The 19,991-nt window shown below is 45.4% G+C and overlaps 1 protein-coding gene across 6 annotated transcripts in view; it reads left to right on the top strand.

Annotated features, from left to right (window-relative positions):
* Positions 1-19,991, top strand: part of PHC2 (polyhomeotic homolog 2) — a 1,003,431-nt gene that overhangs the window by 637,853 nt on the left and 345,587 nt on the right. The gene's annotated exons all lie outside the window — the stretch shown is intronic.

The raw sequence follows: 19,991 nt of genomic DNA, 5'->3' as shown, positions 1-19,991 counted from the left end.
AAGTTTGTTTGTTCTCCAATTTTTCCATAGTGACTGTGTGTGCTTGGAATGTCTTTTTTATTCTACACAGCATCAGGTGAAACAAACATTAGGCCTCAGACACGGGTACTTCCTGTGGGATTAACATTTTTGGGGTTCCAGTTGCATGAGGAATAAGTGAGGACACGTAACAACTTTCATTACTTGCTTGCTTTGCTGCAGCGCTCATGTCTGAATACAATTTGTTTGATTGGTCAGGGTGTCGGGGTCCTCTATTTCAACTAACCCCAGGTTATGATGAATATCGTATCTGTTTTTTCCCACCCCCCTTTTTCTCCTCCTTGTGTTTTTTAATTGGATACCAACTCGTGAATATTGCAGTGGGAATATTTTAGACCATGCTTCATCTATGTTGTTCGTGGTGACGTGTGTTTTCAGTAGTGGTTTTTGATGTAGTGGGTGTATGCATGCTTGCATTTCTGGAATTAGTCAACCAATAGTAATCATCATTTACATTCCATCCAAGCTCTATTTCCTTGGCCACAGTATTATTTAACGATGGAATAGCAGTTTTGTTTACAGCAATTGTTCAAGGGGCAACATTATATTTTTACTATTCAATTCAATGTTGTAAGTGTCCTTCAAAATAGCCGTTGCTTCAGTCCATATTAATTTAGACCCTGGTTTTGTCATATCAGTTCCGCTCCCCCCTTTGTTCATTTCATTTGCCACATATAAAACAACATTATACCAAATAAGATAAAACATCATTATTGAAAATAGTATGGCAGCATATTTTATAACACATTCCAAATTATTTAATCTACTGGCCCTAGTGGCATCCCTATTTCTAACGTTTCAGCTTGCTCAGCCATTTCGTCGCATTGGCTCATGTTGAACCTATGTGGGCGAGACAAATTTGTTAAGTCATATGAAAAGAAACATAACTGCAATTGTTCATTCTTTTTCATTTCTTTACTCAGTTAGGCATTTAACAATTCCTTTTCATTTCATCATGGAAATAATGAGGAAAAATAGAAAATAAAACACGATATATATGAGAAGAAAAGAAAGAAAGAAAGAGAGAGGGAGAGACAAAATATGTAAAACCTTTGCTTTTCCCCTATACTTTCCCTGTCTAAGTTGCAATTTTCATCATGTCAACCTGTGCCAGTGATGGCATCCACACCGTCGGTTTCATTTTGGGGAGGTGCAACACTGTGTGCCCTTCTCACGTCTGAGAGGTGCACCCAGTACTTTAACCCCTTAACTTTAACTGCAGTTGGAGTACTGTACACCACTGTGTATGGACCATGAAATCTTGGTGAATTCCACCTTTTTACAAAATTTCTGACAAGAATCTGCTCCCCTGGCATTAAAGGCCCCTCCGGGCTTTCTGCTGTCGGCATGGAGGTGTCTGTTGCTACATCTTCAGTAAATGGTGAAACAATTTGTTTTGCTATGCTGCGTACCGCGTGCGTTAGCTGTGCTAGGAATTCCTTAAACTCTTCTCCCAGCACTGTGGCAGCCCTGTGCGCATCAGACACCCTCCTAACAGGGGAGAGCGGTGTGTGCATTCTCCTTCCCGTCACGATTTCGAGCAGGCTTAAATGATGATCCTTGCATGGTTGATTTCTGAGTTGGAACAGTGCTAGGGGCAGACAATATACCCATTTTTTTTTTCATCGTGCTGCATAATTTCGATAAATTGCTTTTGAGCAGCCCGTTCATCCTCTCCACAACTCCATTGGCCATTGGATGATAAATCGAGCATAGTTTGTGTTTCACCCCCACAAGGGAGGTTACTTCCTTGAAGAGGTCATTCACAAAGTGCGTGCCGTTGTCTGAACGGATCACGTCACAGATTCCCCACCGCGAGAATACTTCTCGCACAAGGAACTTGGCAGCATATTTTGCATCAGGATGGGGACAGGGGCCCGCTTCTACCCACCGTGAAAAAGGGCATACCACCACAATCGAGTATCTTGCTCCATTACATCTTTCTCCCATATCGGCGTAGTCAATATGTAGTTCTCTAAATGGCCCTGTAGAGCGTGGCAAAGTGCCACGCAGAGTTCGTAATGTCATTCCTGAATTGTAAGTTTGGCATGTAGGACATTCAATCACAAATTTAGTCAAGTATTTGTGTAGATTAGGAACAAACCAATCCTCTTGAATATCTGAGGCAATGTGTTGTTTTGCAACGTGCGCTGGGAAATGCAGTTGTTGGAATGCTACTTCTAATAATTCTACAGGCATCACTACCTTGCCTGTCGTTTCCTGTCTCCAAATGAGATCTGTGGCTGATTGCTTACACCCTTGTTTGCCCCACAACTCCTGCTCTTCTGGTGGGGCCCTTCTCTGGAGTTCTATCAACTGTGCTATGGACGTGTTATTGTATGCTTCTGCTGGTTGTTCTGCTGTGGTTGTTTTTACAATGTACTCTGATGTTGGTGTCTTATTGAAGTAAGAGGCCTCCTTTGCTGCTGCGTTGGCTGCCGCGTTCCCCAATGAGACGGCGTCTGTGTTATTGGTATGGGCTTGGCATTTAACCACCCCTACTACCGATGGTTCTGCTAAAGCTTCTATTAGTTCATTTAGCAATGTGGCATGTTGTACAGGGGACCCGTCTGCTCTTCTGAACCCTCTCCTTCGCCAGCGTGATAGCCCTGAGTGAACTGTGGTGGTGACATAAGCTGAGTCTGAATATATTGTCACGGCACAATCTTTGGCTGTGTGTAACGCGCTGATTAGTGCAGTCAATTCGGCTGCTTGTGCAGAGTAGTGTGAGGGGCGGCGTTTTTGAACAATCACTTCGTATGTGTCTTCTTCCATGCGCACTACCTCCATCCCCACATGTTTCTCTCCTGTCTCTGAGTTTATGGATGCTGACCCGTCTATAAAATAAATTTCTCCTTCTGTAAAGGCGTTTTCTCTTGCTTTGGGGATGTCATCGCCCTCTCCCTCATACGTGCTACAATCATGTTCCTGTAAATCCTCAGTTGTGCATGGCTCTGTAATGAATGTGGCTGGGTTCACTGTCTTGCATCTGACCACATGTACATTTGGACTTGATATTATTATTTCATAAGGAGAGGCTCTCTGTGTTGTGAGAGTAGATTTTGATCTTTCAAAGATGGCAAATAATGAGTGTTCCGCATATAGCTTCACTGAACATCCCATTACGATCGTGGCACTTTTTTCAATAGTGAAGGCCGCTGCAGCGAGGGCCTGTTCGCAAGCGAAATGTCCCTGCATTACTGGGTCTAATATTCCACTGTAGTACGCTAATGGTTTGTGGCCTAGCGATGTCTTTTGTGTCAATACTGCTGTCATCAATGTTCCATTGCTGTGTGAAAACAGGAAAAATTCCCTTTCATAATCTGGATTTGCAAGGACTGGGGCGTCTGAAATAAGGTCTTTTAATCGAGAGAATTGAGCAATTGTCTCCTGTGTCCATTTTATTGGGGCTCTGTTCTTTTATGCTTCTTTCAGTGCTTGTAGCATTGGCCGTGTGTATGCTCCGTAATCGAGGATCCACGCTCGGCAATAGTTACATATGCCAAGAAATGTCTGCATGCCCTTCACTGTTTTTGGTATGATGTGTCGAATGGCTGCTGCTCTGTCTGGTAGTATTCTTTTTCCATCTTTAGATATTTGCTGGCCAAGATGCACAACGTCAGCAAGGAAGTATTGTAACTTTCCTTTGTATCCCTTGGCAGCCAATACGTTAAGCAGTGTTATCGAGTCTTCTTTACACTCTTCTTCTGTTTTGCTACAGACGAGTAAATCGTCTACGTACTGTATAATGGTGCTCCCCACATCTATGTTGCCAATGTCTTCTCGTAGTACTCTGTTAAAAATGCTTGGGCTCTCGCAATACCCCTGTGGGAGTCTGCGATGTTCATATCTGCTGTTTCCTAATGTAAAAGCTGTTAAGGTACTGCGACTCTGGTGCGAGTGGCACAGAGAAAAAGGCATTTTTCAGATCAATGACAGTGAAGCAAGTTGCCTCTTTTGGCATACTGCACAATATTGATGACGGGTTAGGCACTAAAGGGAACTCTTTTTGGATGACATAATTGAGTGGGCGGAGGTCCTGGACCATTCTCCACGCCCCTCCTTTCGCTTTCTTAATCGGGGAAAATCGCTGTGTTGCATGGGGAAGTTGATGGCACTAAAATACCTTGGCTTAGGTGTGCATTCACTGTTTCTCTAATACCTTCCTCTGGATATTGGGTATTGTTTCACTCTGGGTGGGAGGGTACCTGGTTTCAGTTTTATCTTTATGGGAGTCGCCTCATGCAATAATCCCACATCGTGTGGCCCTGTGTTCCAAATTTCAGGTGCTACCCGGGCCATGTCTTCCTCAAATATTGTCGGTGGGGCCTTTATGTTAGCCATGAGTGGGTTGTGTATTTCTCTGTATTGAATCATAATGTCACATGGTATGCTTATTTCCATTATTATTTCTCCATCCCCTTCGTAATCACAAACAATTCTTCATCAGTTACATCTTTTAGCATTATGTTTGGCTCTATGCATAGCACACTTCTCCACTCGCGTCACTGCGTGTCCAGGCCTATGACCACAATGCATTTGTTGGAAACTTGAACTGCCTCAATGTCTATAGATATAATTGTGCCTGGCACTACATCTGTTGGTGTAATCGGGCAGAATATGAAGTCTGATGGTATTCTCCACTCCTTTTGTGTTATTTCAGGCACTATTCGGGCTAATACCTGTATTCCATAGACGAACATGTCCATGTCAATGGGAATCCCTCTTACTGCCACTTCCTTTGTAACCGTGATTATAATCAAGAGTGCTCGTACGGGGCATACCCCTGGCGTCGAGCACACTATTCCTCTTTCAGTAAAGGCTATGGTCATGTTTAACTTACTGAGCAAGTCTCGTCCCATCAAATTGATTGGCACGTCTTCGTAATACAATAAGGGTGCACGCACTGTTCCCCCCCCCCCCCACTGTTACATCAAGATCTTTTGTATAAGAAACTTTTAAAATAGCCCCAGAGAACCCCTGTGTCTCCAAATTTCTTCCCGAGAGCTGAAACAGCCCTTCTGTGAGGCATGATTTTTCTGCTCCGGAGTCTACCATAAAGATAAACTGCTTGTTTCCTATCTCTGCCGCCACTAGGGTTCCTCATTTGCACTTCGTGTGGTGGATAGGACTGGACACTCAAGTGCTCCCTGTGGGCTGTCCTAGCCTTGGTATCTTTGCTGACCTTGCATTGAAAAAACGTTGTCACCCACGACCGTTACACCACGGAATGGTGCAGGGGCACCGTTTGGGCCACTGCAAAAGGGTTATTGTTTGTTCCCTACTGGGTTTTGTCTCGCCATGGGCTATAGTGCGTTTTGCTGTTGTGGCTGTTGCTGCTGTTGTGGGGCTGGCTGTCTCTGTTGCATTTGAGGGTCATAGCAGTATTGATCCTCTTGTCCCCCACTCCCCATTGGAGCTCCACAAGGGCTACCTGGGTGTGGGCAGCCCCACCCCCGTTCATTGTTCATGGGCTGTTGTTGTTGCCCTTGAAAATACCCTGATGGTCGCATTCTACAATCTCGTGAATAATGTCCCCATCTTCCACAATTCCAACACGACCCCTGTTGTCCTCCCCTTGGTCCTTGCCCACCATACCCTCTGTTTCCCATTCCTCCGTATCCTCCCCTTTGTCGCGGTACCCACCTCTTCCTTGGGCCGGCCTGTTCTGCCACTGCGATCCTTGGCATGGCTGTTCCTCTCCGTTCCACTGTCCTTGGTCCTCTCCAACCCACTGTGCTGCTATCCCAGCAGGCCTTCCTCCCGCGGTTTCCTCTCCTTCGTTTCCTCTGTCTGCTGTTGCACTGGCAGTAATGGCGGCGACCTTCACTAATTTCATCTGTACCAATTTTGCTTCGTCAGCCAGCCTCTCTTGCTTGACCTCCTTTTCCTTCTCTTTGATCCTCCTCCAGTGGTGTCCAATTATGCTCTGAATTTCAGGCCACCCTTTGGCTTCGATCCCAGCTATTTTGTCCAAGGCCTTCTGCACCTCTTTCGGCAACCCCTTTTTGATAATAAAATAGAATAAAGCTGTTGATTGATTCCATGCCGTACCAGTTTCGCTTCTCCATAAGTCTTGCACTCGCAAAATGAATTGCGCAGGATCCTTGTTCTCCTCCATCGTGCACTGCATCACTGCATGTAAATCTGGAACGTCTGGAAATGCACGCAGCAATGCATCCCACACTTGTGCTCGAACATTGTTAAATGGTGATCCATCGTGCCGGTCACAGCTCACCATTACTCCCGGGAACCCTGCCCTTTCCCAGATTGTGTCTGCTTGGTCCCCGATTGCTGAAACTAATAGACTTTTTACATCACCTATAGCTAACGGCACACCTGCCGTGTTCTTCTCAAATACATGTATCCACTTACCTGCCCCTCCCGTCAGCGGGAGGAGGAGTTTTAACAAGTTGGTTTTGTCCATTTGGGCCCACGGAATGTAGTTTGGCCTACCTGCTCCTTTATGTATCAGTGGCATTTGTAGTTTGTTACTTTCCCGTTCTGCTTGTCTTCCCTTTTTTCGTTTTACTTACCAATATGTTTCCTATCCTCCCTGTTCGTTGTCTTAATCTATCTTGCCATAATGGTGGCGATAGTGTGTCTGGGTAACGGCGGTTTGGTAATGGGGACCCCTCTGCGGCAGCTGACTCTTCGTATTCATCTAAATCGTCCCATATTTCTTCTATTTCTAACTCTAGCTCGTTATTATCCTCCCAGTTTTCCTTGGGTTCACTTCCTTGTCTTTCACCCTGATCTCCACTTTGTTGACTCTCTGGTGTATCTGGGCGTATAATTCTCACTGGCTTGTTATTAAATTGGAACAGGAACTGTCCTGACTGCCACTCTTGTTCTTGCCGCTGCTGCAATGACGTCCCTTGTGATACTATAGACTGCCCTGATACCAAGGCTACTGGGTTGCATTGCTTGCTGCCCAGATCGGAGGTGTGAGATCTGCCAGTGACAGCAGGGGTACCTCCCCTCCCCCTGGCAGCATTTGCCCTTTGTCACATAAAGCTCTTAACCATGTTATTTCCATTTGTGCGTGTGCTAGCTGACGGTTCAAATCACCTGTTAAACGTGCTATGTCCACAGGAGGTGCGCTCGTGGGGCCATACAGGCCTCCTTTGTCATATGGTGGAGGTTCGGGGGCTGTTGCCCCGCCTTGGGCAGTGGCGATGGGTGGTATATACAGTGTTTCACTAAACCCTACCGCTGGCCTAGTCATTAAGGGATAGATTTGTGTTACTTCATTTTCGGTTGTAGTTGTTGAGCATTCCCCTTTTGGTGTCCCGCCTACTGCTTCAGGGTTTTTCTGCTTTTCTGTCATTCGGCTTGTACCTACCTCTGCCGTGAGGGCAACTTCCTCAAACATTCGCCATAGATCTAACACTTCTCTCCGGTTCTGTAACTGTTTCCCTTTGTATCGCGCCAGCAAATGTGTTGATACTAGGTCCAACACGCTTTTGTCAAATGATCCTCCTTCTGGCCAAATTGGTGTGACCCCATCTCCCTTTATCTCAGTGATCCACTGATCGTGATACTTCTGTATCCTGTCGCTATAAAGTGGAAGGTGCTGGCAAATATGTGCTTACTTCCCCTATGGCAATGTTTCTTTTCCTTTCTTGTGTATTCTGGTACCTTTTTGAATCTCTTCCCACCTCTCACTTGGTATGTCAGTTACAATATGTGGAAATAATACGTTCTTTATCAATGCTCACAATTACCATATATCGCATTAGCTTTCTGAGAGGTGTTACCTAGTCACCTCTCACAATTTATTTCTTTGCTTTACCTTATATCAATCACAAATTACTTGTACTAAAATACTTTAGCGTGTTCAACAAGACATATACATAAAAGCAGACCGACAAACATATAATCATGCAACATACACATGCACTGCCTGCGCGCGTTTCTTCTTTCCCTATTCCCGTTACTGTCCCTGTTTTTCTTCTTCCCTATTCTACCTACTATTTCACATTCACTCCCCACCTCTTTCACCTTTATTATGTCTCAAGATGTCTTCCACGGAAAAAGAATATTCTAAAAACTACTCTGAGCCTACACGAGACCCCTACTATTTTTCTCTTTATCTCTATTCTGCACTTGGTCGGGACAAATGCTACGCAGCGCCGCCTTCTACCCCCTACGGGCTAGGATACCACTTATCCTCTTCTCACTTCTTACAACACCTAATGGCCATATAAAGGATAGATCAGAGAAGCCTCACCGTCACTCACGCAGACCCTATTCTTAACTGCCTTCCCTTTGTTGCTAATTCCCTTCTTTCCATATTTCCCCTTACCTTCCTTTGGGGTCTTTGCAACCGGGACTCCACGTGTTCAGTCAGGTACTCCGAGGGTCGCCGCTCACGGCCGGACCTCGCTCAGGTCCGTCCCCCAACCAAGCCGTGGCTTGCCTTGGCGAGCAGCTTTTTCGATCGGGTATTCGTCAACCGGGAACCCTTGACCCTTTCTTCTTGGTGTGTACAGTCTGGTCAACCGCGGAGGTGATGGTTCTGCTGGGCGGCGCCCTGGATCTCGCTGCCAGGTGGCGCAGGCCTCAAGGCACCTCTCTAAATCACGTCGCGGGGGTCACCAAAAATGTAGGTGCCCTTCCCTGGCTTACTACGTGTGAGAGAAAATAAAATACTGACACAACCCCTTGTCGGGGAAGGAGGCACTGAGACCCGGCTGCAAGAGTTCAAAGGATGGTTTATTTCTCCAGCTAGGAAATAACCCAAAAAACTTTCCCAAAATCTCATTACATCACACTTATATTTATATTAATTAAAGTAACTCTAACAAAAAATGCTAAATGGACCCGATTGGCCAGGCGGTGTGGTGCTGTAGGGGTGGGTGGCATCTCTTCCTCCTGGTAGGCTGAGTGGCTGATGGACATCAAACATCTTGTGCTCCAAGCAGGTCAGGGTCCGGTCACTGTGGTCACTAGTTAAGCTAATATGTTACACACTAAATAACAAATTATTTAAAACATTTTATGCTACTTGTCACATTTCTACATAAGTCACACACAATGATTGTCAGTACAATTGGGTCATTCGTGGCTTTAATTGGAGGCCTTGACCTTATTGTGCATGTAGAAGAATCAGGCTATGTTTCGCGTTTTTACCTAGGTTTCAAACTCATTAGTGCAAGTAAAAGCATATGTAGTAGTAAAGGTGCTTAAGGTTAGTAAGGAGTGTATTGGGTGGGTTTTGCAGCACAGGCGAGGGTCTGGCACTTGAAAGAAATACCTTACAGGGGGTGCAGGGTCAAGATGGCAATAAATTGTTCTAATGGGGGTGGGTGGCTTGCACGTTTATGAGGACGAATCGAACAGAAAATGCTTAGCTCATCCTGATTCACATTCCGGTTCTCAGACAAACAGTGATCTTGGAGGAAGAAAACTGTAGCATATTGATTGTTGCAACTTTCTCCAGCTTCAGCGTGAGAATGGAAGAGCAGAGCTTTCCTTCGCAGGGGGGGAGTGCAAGGGTGGGGGCCAGCCAGCTGCCTACGGGCCTTGTGTGTGTCTCTGTCCTTGGCTGCTGCGGAGGAAGGGGAGTTGAGCATTGCTGTACTATCGCAGTGAGGCCTGTTTACCCAAGATGGAGTCGAAAGGGGGCACAAAAGATGGATGCCCCGTGTCCTGCTCAGTAGTCCCATCTATGCAGCTGCCAACCGTGGTTAACTTTACATAAGGGCAAGGGGCAATCCCACTACCGGAGGCACGTGGTCCAAGTCTTGTACTGAGGAGCGTACGACGCCAGGGGGCCTGAGGACCCCTCGCTCCCATACACGACAATGGTCATGCTTTACAACCAAACCCTCCTAAAAGCCATCAACAAAGTATCACCTCTGGGCAACCGTAAATTCAAACCAAGAGCCCACATAAACGCCTGGTGCACCCTAGTCTCAAAGCCCTACGCTCCTCAAAAGGAATCGCTGAGAGTGCTTGGAACAAACACCCTCTTGTGAGAACAAGCTGCACTTCAAGGCCCTAACCAAAGAATACAAGCAATCCATTCTCCAATCCAAAGGCAACTCCTGTAACAAGAGAATTGAAAAAGCAAACTCTGGCACGAGAGGGCTCTTAGCTATCCTACGTGAACGAAACGCCAGCCCCCTCACCAGCCCACTGTAATAAAGACTTATCCTGGTGTAAAAACATCCAAAACGCCCTCCTCTGCAAAATCTCCCTACTCCAAACCAATGTTTCTGCCAAGACAATCGAGCTTGCCCTGGCTATCCTGACCCACACCTCCTAGGCCCACCCCCTGGTTCGTATTCACGCCTGTAACAACCATTGAAACCACCAAAATCATCAAAGGCCTGAAACCCACCAGATGTCAAGGAGACATCTGCCCATCCTCTCTCATAAAAGACTGTGCCGAAGAGCGTGCCCTCTTCATCACAATGTTGATTAACAACTCCTTCTCATCCGGCAATGCACCAGAAAGCCTTAAAGAAGCATGCGTACTCCCACTTTTCGAAAAGTCTACACTGGACCCCAACGTCCCTACCAACTACTGCCAATCACAACCGTACCCCTACTCCTCAAAATAATTGATCGAGTGGCCTACCTGCAAATTCAAAAATACTTGGAAACTCACAAATTCCTTGGCCTCCATCAGTCAGGCTTCAGCCCCAGTCACGGAACGGAAACCGCCCTTCTGGACCTCAAAATCCAAATTGATGAGATTAAAGACAAGGGTAACTTGGCCATCCTCCTCTTACACGACCTCTCAGCAGCCTTTAACTTGGTAAATCATAATATACTATGCCAACACCTCGCCCTAACTGCCCCCTTCGAATGGATTGTGTCCTCCCACTTAAGGATATCTTTGATATTTTCCAATACCCAGCTTGCTGCCTCGGAAATTATTTTTCAGTAGAGGGTGTTGTGCATCGATGCCTGGTCGAAACGATGCCCCTTGGTGGCCTCCGTCCTGATGTCGACATCACCACAGGTATAAGTAGCGCGCGCAGTGCCCGTTGATCATTTGTTTTTCTGCGCTTCACAGCTTTCGGCAACGTAACGCTTAGTTCCTAGATTTAACATTGAGTTTTCAACGCGATATGGCTTAATCATCGGCACCACCTACTCCTCGGCCCGGATTTAAGAAGTGTCGGGACTGCAATGCTAAAATGTCTCACGGACCCGCACAGGATCTGTCTGTGGTGTCTAGGTCAGACCATCCGTGTTCGGAGTGTGAGGAATGCTCGTCGATGACAGCCAAGGCCTTGAGAGAGCGCAGAGGGAAGTTGACGAGAGGTAAGCCTCAAAAATCCCCTGTTACCCCCTCTAAACATAAGTCTTCGGACGAGTCGAGAAATTTGTCTCCTCGGCGTAAGAGGTCTAAACGCTCCCGTTTCAGTAGTAGTTCGCATCAGCCTTCGTCTTCGAGGCATGGCAAGAAGAGGCGCCATAGGTCGCCATCCACTTCGTCATCTAGTTTCACCCGAACGGGTCATTTGCCCTTCAAAATCTAGTACCCCAGCTAAGTAGGAGGAGTTTAGACTCCATATGATGGTGTCGAATGAGGCCTTGCCCCCCCGACAACATCAAGAGGCGATGCTCCAGTCAAAAGACCTGCGAAGCACGTGCGTTTTCAGACCCTGCAGTCGAACCTCCTAGAGAGCGATCTCATCCCTCGAGTCGAGAGAAAGCCTCCTCAAAACATAAAAAATTGATGCCGAAGGAAACCTATACAAGTCCAAAGTGTGCGTCTTTGACGGTGCCTATACCGAAGGAGAAGCCATCAACGCCTCGAGTGTCGACCTCCTCAGCGCTGCATGTGTCAATCCCTTTGACACTTTAGTCGAAGGCATTGACGATAACGATGAAGACATAAACGCCATTGTCAAATCTATTGAAGTCATTGATGCTTGTGTCGAGACCGTCGACATCGCCAATTTCGATGTTTTCAGCGCCTGTTATGACTTCGATAGCACCTACTGCATATGAAAAGATCTGTACACAACCACGGTCAGAATACTTTAAAACACTATCTTCAATTTATGAAGAGGAAGAGGATTCCTCTGATGAAGAAAGACCCTTTGGGTTGCAGTGGCATCTGTGCCGGATTAATTTATATGTGAAGAATCTCGCTTGAATTTACAAGATTGTCTTCATGAGGCGAGTGGTAGCGATACTTTTCCTGAAATGGATTTTAGGAAGGCAGATTCTTGGGACCATGCAGCAGGAACGTACATAAAGCTCATGACTAGAGTCATGGAGTATATGGGATTGTCCAGACCCACACCTGTTATTGAACAGGACGATTTAACACACATATTGAACAAAGGATCACAGGAGGACCCAATTGTCCCTTTCCATCAGGCTTTACAGAGGAGAGTGACTTCCAGTTGGGAAACTCCAGAGGTTGTCCCGGCCTTTAATAAAAAACAAACCGCCAAATACAGAGCTTCTATTTCTGACCCTCTGTACCTCTCAAATCATCCTACACCAGAAAGCCTGGTAGTGCAGGCAGGTACTTCCTCAGGTAGACAAAATGCCTATCCCACGATTCCGCAGGATAGAGATGATAAACAATGTGACGCCGTGGCCAAGAAGTTTTTCTTGGCCGGCAGTATGGCTTTAAAATCTGCCAATGCTACGTGCACATTGGTGAGATTTACCCACACCCTTTGGGAGTGTATTTCTATGGCTGCTGACCATAGCCCCGAAGGGGAGGAATGAAACGGTTTCCTTAACATTGTCAAGGATGGGAAAGACGCTATGTGCGCATCCCTCTAGACTGGTCTCGACTCTGTTGACAGCATCAGCAGAGCTATGGCGTCTTGTACAGTGATCCGCAGGTTTGCATGGTTGCGGAAGTCGGGATTTGCCCCAGACGTTCAATCCAGACTTCTCAACACACCCATTGATGGCACACAACTATTTGGGAATAAAGCTGATGAGAGTTTGGAGAAGCTACAAACTTCCAAGCAGTGGCTAAATCCCTTGGAGCTGCAATAAGGCAAACTCCATACCGGCCCACAGGTGTGCCCTGGAGGGGTAGGTCCTTTTGCTATTATACCGCATTCAGAAGGGGCAGAGGACAGCCAGCTCAAAGAGGTCAAAGACGATTCCCCCATGGTGGACGGGGTAGGGGACCTAAGACCGCAACAGCAGGGGCTGCCTTACCTTCACATTAAACAAAAAAGAGAATGGATCGGGCTAATTTATAGACTGCTAGGTTCAGCCCTCTGTCTGCCTAGGGACAATCGAAAACTAAAGAACCACACAGTCTTACTATCTTTCTCTTCAGTTCATGGTATACCTGACTAGGGCCATGTACCAAATAGGTCCTCAGTCGTTAAATTTCTTTAAATCCTGTTTCCATTATTTTGTCAAAGAGGACACACATATATTGTGAAAATTGATATATACAAATATTACAAACATACCACTCTACGAGGCACAATTCTACAGTATTAGCATGTTAAATATTCTAAACTTCATCCTAAAAATGATTTGAAGTATAAAAACCATACATAATATCTCCATAAAACCACACCCTTCCTATACAAAACTAAAACCAATAGTGCAGTGTTCTCACCAATTAATTTCACAGTGGAATAATGGTGTGCAAATTAGCTAATAAAGTGCAATTAAATGTTGGTTGGGCAGCATCAGACACTTCCTCTCATTTGAGGATGCCTTACCAGAATAATCTGTTCTTTATAGTCTCCCTTGATCTGCCTGTAGGGGACATCAATCTCAATATGACAGTTATCGACACTGTTTGTTTTCCAGTGTGTATAACCCAACATGTTTGGTCTATCTCACAAAAACAAATTATTTCTATTGTCTTTAGACTTCCTCAGGGGAACCAACAACAAAAACTGTGTAAAACCAAAAAACAGCCTCAAACACCAACTATAGCCTGTTCCAGACTAGGCTATTAATCTTGTTCTTCACGCAGTGTGAAGTGTGGCGATTTGGAGTCCGAGTGTCAGACCTTCGGAGGGGACAACCAGAAATGATGGACCAGAAGAGAAAAAGGAAAGTAGAGGAGAAAAACGAGAATCAGGCAGTTAATATTGGTCCTAAGTTCGATACTGCCTGCTACCCAAGGAGTATGTCATTTTCCTCACAATCGGCTTACCGTGTCAACAAAGGTATGAATAATTTCCCTTTAGGCACAGGAATCTGTTTGGTAACAAGTCTTCTTAATAGACAACACCAACTCTACAAATAGAGAAAGAAAGAGAGAAAAAGAACGGGAGAGAAGTCTGTTGAGCAGTCGTGTACAGTCTCTGTAAAGTGAGTCTCATGTAGGACACCTGTCACTTATTATCTGGTGCTTGATGTTGTCATGACTATGCTATGGTAGGGCTTAGACTTCTTCCTGCATCCATTATTTATGTCATACTATCTTGCTACTAATATATATATAATATTATATTTATTAGTGGCTATATGGGAACCTACACATATTCAGGGTGCATGATCTAACAATCTTTTTGCCTTGCTAACAAAAATGCCCAAAAGGGCTCATATTTCCTTTTTCGTTTTAATGAACTGAAAATAAGTTCACAGTGCGACAATTACCTGTATGGCACATAGGTTTGGATGTTGTGTTGAAAAGTGCCTTAACACGGTTCTGTGGTGCCGTCTGCATTCAAAAAGCTACGGGCATCTTCCACTGTCGAAACGAAGGGGGGGTGTAATGTACGTCCAAGTGCAACATGCCCTTATGGCGTTAGAGTCTCTCTGAACAAATGACTCTGTGCATGCAACGATTCACTCACCGAAATGGATATTCTGAATCTTGAAACCGGAATATTGTTTTTCTGCTGACACTGTATCTGCTCAAATTGATGCAAAAATGCTGCCTCTGACCCGCCGTGTGCTTCTTTAAACTCATTCCGGTTCTCCGAAAATACGGACATGGCTGTTCACGTGATGCTCATTCTGCGTGATGGCGTGTGCCTTGCCTCGCGTCTTCTGTTGTAGATGGACACAGCCCTGTCTGTACTTGGTGTGTAAACACTAGGTTGCCCTGGGTTACCGGCGTTCTTTTCACGTGTTAACGTGCATCGCGTATCGTGTTCATTGTTGTGGACGGATGTAGATACGACCAAATTCCGTTTGCTGCAATGGACTGTTTTCAACCTACGTACTCTTGCGTTACCCGCTGGGGTAGTACTCTTCTAATTTGCTGTAAGTTATGAACCTACTTCAATGTGGCACAATTGGATTTCGTATTCATTATCAGTATCTCTAATGAGCATAGAATGTCGAATCAGAGGACTGGAAAGTCTCATGTTGTTGATCTTATGTGGGCTACTAAGTATTGGCGTTATATGCGTAATGGGGGGCACTGCATGACGGCTGCATGTCAAGCAAGTTTCTTGCAGATGCTCACAATAGATTCCCAGTAAACCTAATGCGGGAAGCCGGATGGCAACCACTATGAGTCAACTAGCTTGCATTCTTTCCTCGGAAGCTGCTCCAGGTGATCATTTCATTCAAACCTGTTTCAGATGCTTTAGTTAGAAATATAAGCCTTCGTTCTCTAAAGCACAATTTCTTGGCATCGCCTGCTTTTTCATTCGTTCTACCCTGTTGCCACAGAATGGTCCATTTCAATGTATCACTGGAGTGTTCCATTGTCAGAAAGTAAGGAACAAGGGGCGCTGTAAAAACCTTATTTTTGATGCAACTCCGGTGTTCACTAATCCGTTGTTTTGTCTTCCTCTCTTTCATACCAATGTAAATTTCGGCACATGGGCACCAAATGGCATATACTATATTAGTTGAATTACAGTTGGTGAAACCTGTTTGTCGCCATGGTTTATCGAGTCCAAGGTCCACTTCTATGCAGCGGCTAGTATATTTGCAATTCATGCACTCTCCACACGGTGAGTGTCCGGTTAATTTAGGTAATCCCCATTGTTCGGTGATACTAGTTTGTATAGTGTTCTTAAGTGAAATATCATTTTTCGTGAACAGTTCTTTCAGATTTGTACTGTGCCGAAAAGCGCACAAAGGTTTTGTTAGTGGACAATCTCCTCTTTCCAATCTCGTTCGACCGGGTGTTGAAGGTGCTGACAAACACGATCTCAGTATTCTTTTCATTCCTGTTCCAATATTCCAGTAGTGCCTCTCTATTGTTTTTTGCTCTCTTCAAGGCTTTTTTCACTACTTACTTAGGGTAGCCTTTATCCTGTAATTTGAAGCGGAGTACTATTGCTTCAGATAAAAAGGTTTGGTTCAATGTCCTATTGTGTTTGAGATGCAAAAACTGCCCAAAAGGTAGATTCTCCCGAGTGTGTCTCGGGTGGTAGCTGTTGAAATTCAATAACGCATTTCGATCAGTGGGCTTGTGATGGGGTCTGATTTTTAGAACGTGTTCTTCTTGAACTATCCAAATGGAAATGTCAAGGAAGGTGATCTCTTTTCTGCTGTGTGTAGATGTAAATTTCAAGAAATTATTTTGTTGATTCATCCATTGGGTAAATTCAACGAATGAATCCTCTGTTCATGATCAAAATATCATCTATGAATCTGCGCCATAACACAATTTGGTCAAGATAAGGATTAGAAGTCTGGTAAATATGCTTAATCTCAAACGCGTCCACATATAAATTAGCTGCTGTTGGAGCTACTGGGGAACCCATAGCTGTACCAGGGGTTTGGTGCTACAATGTTTTGTTAAAACATAAGTGGTATTCTGTAAATGCCATTTCTACGCACTATAAAATGAAACTGTTGGGTGTTGTTCCCGTGGTCCTTTGTTAGAAGAACTTCTTCGAGTACCTCCAATGTTGCTTTCTGGGGAATACATGTGTACAGTGAGATGATGTCTAGACTAGCAAGAAATTGAGTTTCTGGTTTGACATTAAGATTCTCTATTAAGTTAATTACCTCTGTTGTATCCTGGATTTAAGAATACATAGTTGTAACGTATGGTTTCAAATATTTATCTGCAAATTTGATAGAGGTTCTAACAACGAGCCTTTACCGGATACGATGGGGCAACATGGAGGGTTTTCTAAGTATTTGTGTATTTTAGGTAAAATGTAAAATGTTGGCATAGAAGGTTTGGTGACATTCAGCCACTCCAAAACCTCTCTGAGGTCTTCGTTCACAAGACTGCAGTAGGAGGCAGGTTGTCACAGTATCTGACAGAATGGCAGGATATTACTTCAGATGCTTGGGCATTGGAAACAGTTGCCCATGGTTACTGCCTAACTTTCCTGCAAAAACCTCAGTCTCATCCACTGGGGAACAACTCTTTGAAGGTTCCAGATCCACTCCTTATGCAGGAGAGTCTAATGCTGCTGGAGAAAGGTGCTATAGAACCAGCACATGTAGGGGAGAGGAACAAGGGTTGGTACTCCCCTTATTTTCTAATTCCAAAGAAGGATGGAGGAGTGAGACCCATCTTGGACTTAAGAGACTTGAACAAGTTCCTCAGGAAGGACAAGTTCAAGATGGTAACCCTTTCGTAGATCCTTCAGGCCCTCCAGATTGAGGATTGGATGGTATCATTGGACCTCCAGGATGCTTACTTTCATGTGCCAATCCATCACAAGCACAGACAGTACCTGAGGTTTGCAATTGGCAACTCTCACTATCGGTTTCAGGTTCTGCCATTTGGGCTAACCTTCACCTGAGGGTTTTCACCAAGCTAATGGTGGTTGCGGCGGCGGCTCTCAGGAGAGTGGGGATTCACGTCTACCCCTACCTAGACGATTGGCTGATCAGGGCCAGTTCCCCAGAACAAGCCCTAGATCATCTCAGCTATACTTGCCACTCACTCCACAGGCTGGGCTTCTCCTTCAACTTCATGAAGTCCCACATGATACCCTCAAAAAGACTACAGTTCATCAGAGCAGTCCTGGATACATCCCTGGGGAAAAGCCTTGCCACCAGAGGTGAGGGCTCAAGACATTCTGCAGATGGTGTCAAACTTTCAGAATGCCCAACCTCTACCGGACTTCGATTTTCTGAGGTTGCTCAACCTCGTGGCATCCTGCATTTTTCTGGTGCCAGAGGCTGGCCCGAGAATGAGATCCCTCCAATGGGCTCTCAGGACCCAGTGGTCACAGTTCTCAGGAAGGATGTCAGATCTCCTACATATCCCAGACAGTGTGTCGCTGGCTCTTCAGTGGTGGGCCTGTCGGGAAAACATCTTGAAAGGTGAACCGTTTTGGCAACCTTGGCCGGAGGTAACAGTAGTTACGGAACCCTCACTCACAGGGTGGGGAGCTCATACCAACGATTTGACCATCAGCGTTCGTTGGTCTCCCTCTGAGTCCAAACTACATATCAACTTTTTAGAGCTGAGGGCAATCAGACTAGCGCTGAAAGCCTTCCTGCCATCTTTACGGGAAAGAATGTGCTGATAATGACGGACAACACAGGGGCCATGTACTACCTCAACAAGAGAGGTGGCGTAGGGTCCCTACCACTGTTCAGAGAGGCAATGCAGCTCTGGTTTGGGGCATTGCAAGAAGGGATCTCTCTTTTGGCAGCTCACCTAGCCGGAGAAAAGAACACAACCGCGAACGCTCTGAGCAGGCAGAGAACAATCTCCCATGAGTGGGAATTAGCTCAGGAAGTCCTTCAAGAGCTCTTCACCCTTTGTGGAACCCCTCAAGTGGATGTGTTCATGACCGGTGCCAACAGGAAGTGCGAGCTGTACTGCTCAAGAGAATTTCCCCCAAGAAGAGCTCTAGGAGACTTGTTCGTGGTGGACTGGGAATTTCCACTCCTGTATGCATTTCCTCCAGTCCTTGTCATTCCTCACATAATCGGGCAGTTGAGAAGGTTCAGGAAATCCATGATCGTAATTGCACCAGATTGGGCCAGGAGGACGTGGTACCCAGACCTTCTGGACATGTCCATCTGCCCTCCGATTAATCTTCCGCGAGAGGAGGGTCAGATTCTCTGTCCGGATATAAGGACTCTCAGCCTTCATTCATGGTTTCTGAGAGGCTGCGATATAAGGATTGGGACCGCCCGGATGACGTAATGGAGGTTTTGCTTTCGGCCAGAAGGCCAGCAACCAAATCTTTTTATACTGCTGCCGCTGGGATAGAGATAGGATTGTTGACCCTTTTTCATGTAGTACACCTACAGTGTTCTCCTTTTTGTTACTTCTGGCCAATCAGGGGCTCCAGATTGGTACCATAAGGAGATATCTGGCAGTGCTTTCTATTTTCAAGCGCACTTCAGAGGAAGTCTCCTACTTTAAGATTCCTCTAGTAATAAAATTCCTAAAGGGATTAACTAATGTTTACCCTCCGACCCCCCCCCCCTTTCAAGTCCCACTGTGGGATCTCAATTTGGTTTTACATTTTCTTATGGGTGCTCCTTTCGAGCCTCTACATTCTTGTGCATTAAGGCTTCTTACCTTGAAAACCGTTTTCTTGTTGGCAATAACATCAGCACGAAGTGTGAGTGAGCTACAGGCTTTATCCTGCAAGCCTCCTTACTATTTTTCATAAAGACAGGGTGATACTAAATGTGAAGCCAACTTATCTCCCAAAAGTGGTTTTCTGAGTTTCATATTACTCGGACAATAACTTTACCATCTTTTTATCCTCCACCACATCCGTGGAAAAAAGGAAGAAAGACTTTGCAGGCTCGACCCTAGACATGCACTAAGTTTTTACATTTCCAGAAAGACAAAACTGCGGCAGAATGACTAGTTATTTGTGGGCTATTCAGGTCACAAATTGGGTCTCCAGATGGATTATTTTAACCATATCAATATGTAAGACTGGCTGGTAAAGACCCTCCAGAACATCTAAGGGCTCATTCGACCTGGGTTGTTGCAACTTAGTCTGCGCTGCAGAGGGGAGTTCCGATAAAGGATACATGTGCAGATGCCACATGGTCGTCTGTGCACAACTTTACTAAATACTACAGTCTAGACTCTTCCACGGGCCAAGATACTCTTATGTCCCGTCCCCTTTCCTCCATAC

This window comes from Ambystoma mexicanum, chromosome 8 (genome assembly GCF_040938575.1).
Source record: "Ambystoma mexicanum isolate Mex_15411 chromosome 8, UKY_AmexF1_1, whole genome shotgun sequence".
NCBI lineage: Eukaryota > Metazoa > Chordata > Amphibia > Caudata > Ambystomatidae > Ambystoma > Ambystoma mexicanum.
Note: the sequence above shows the minus strand (reverse complement) of the source record. Positions and strands in the feature narration are given on the sequence as shown.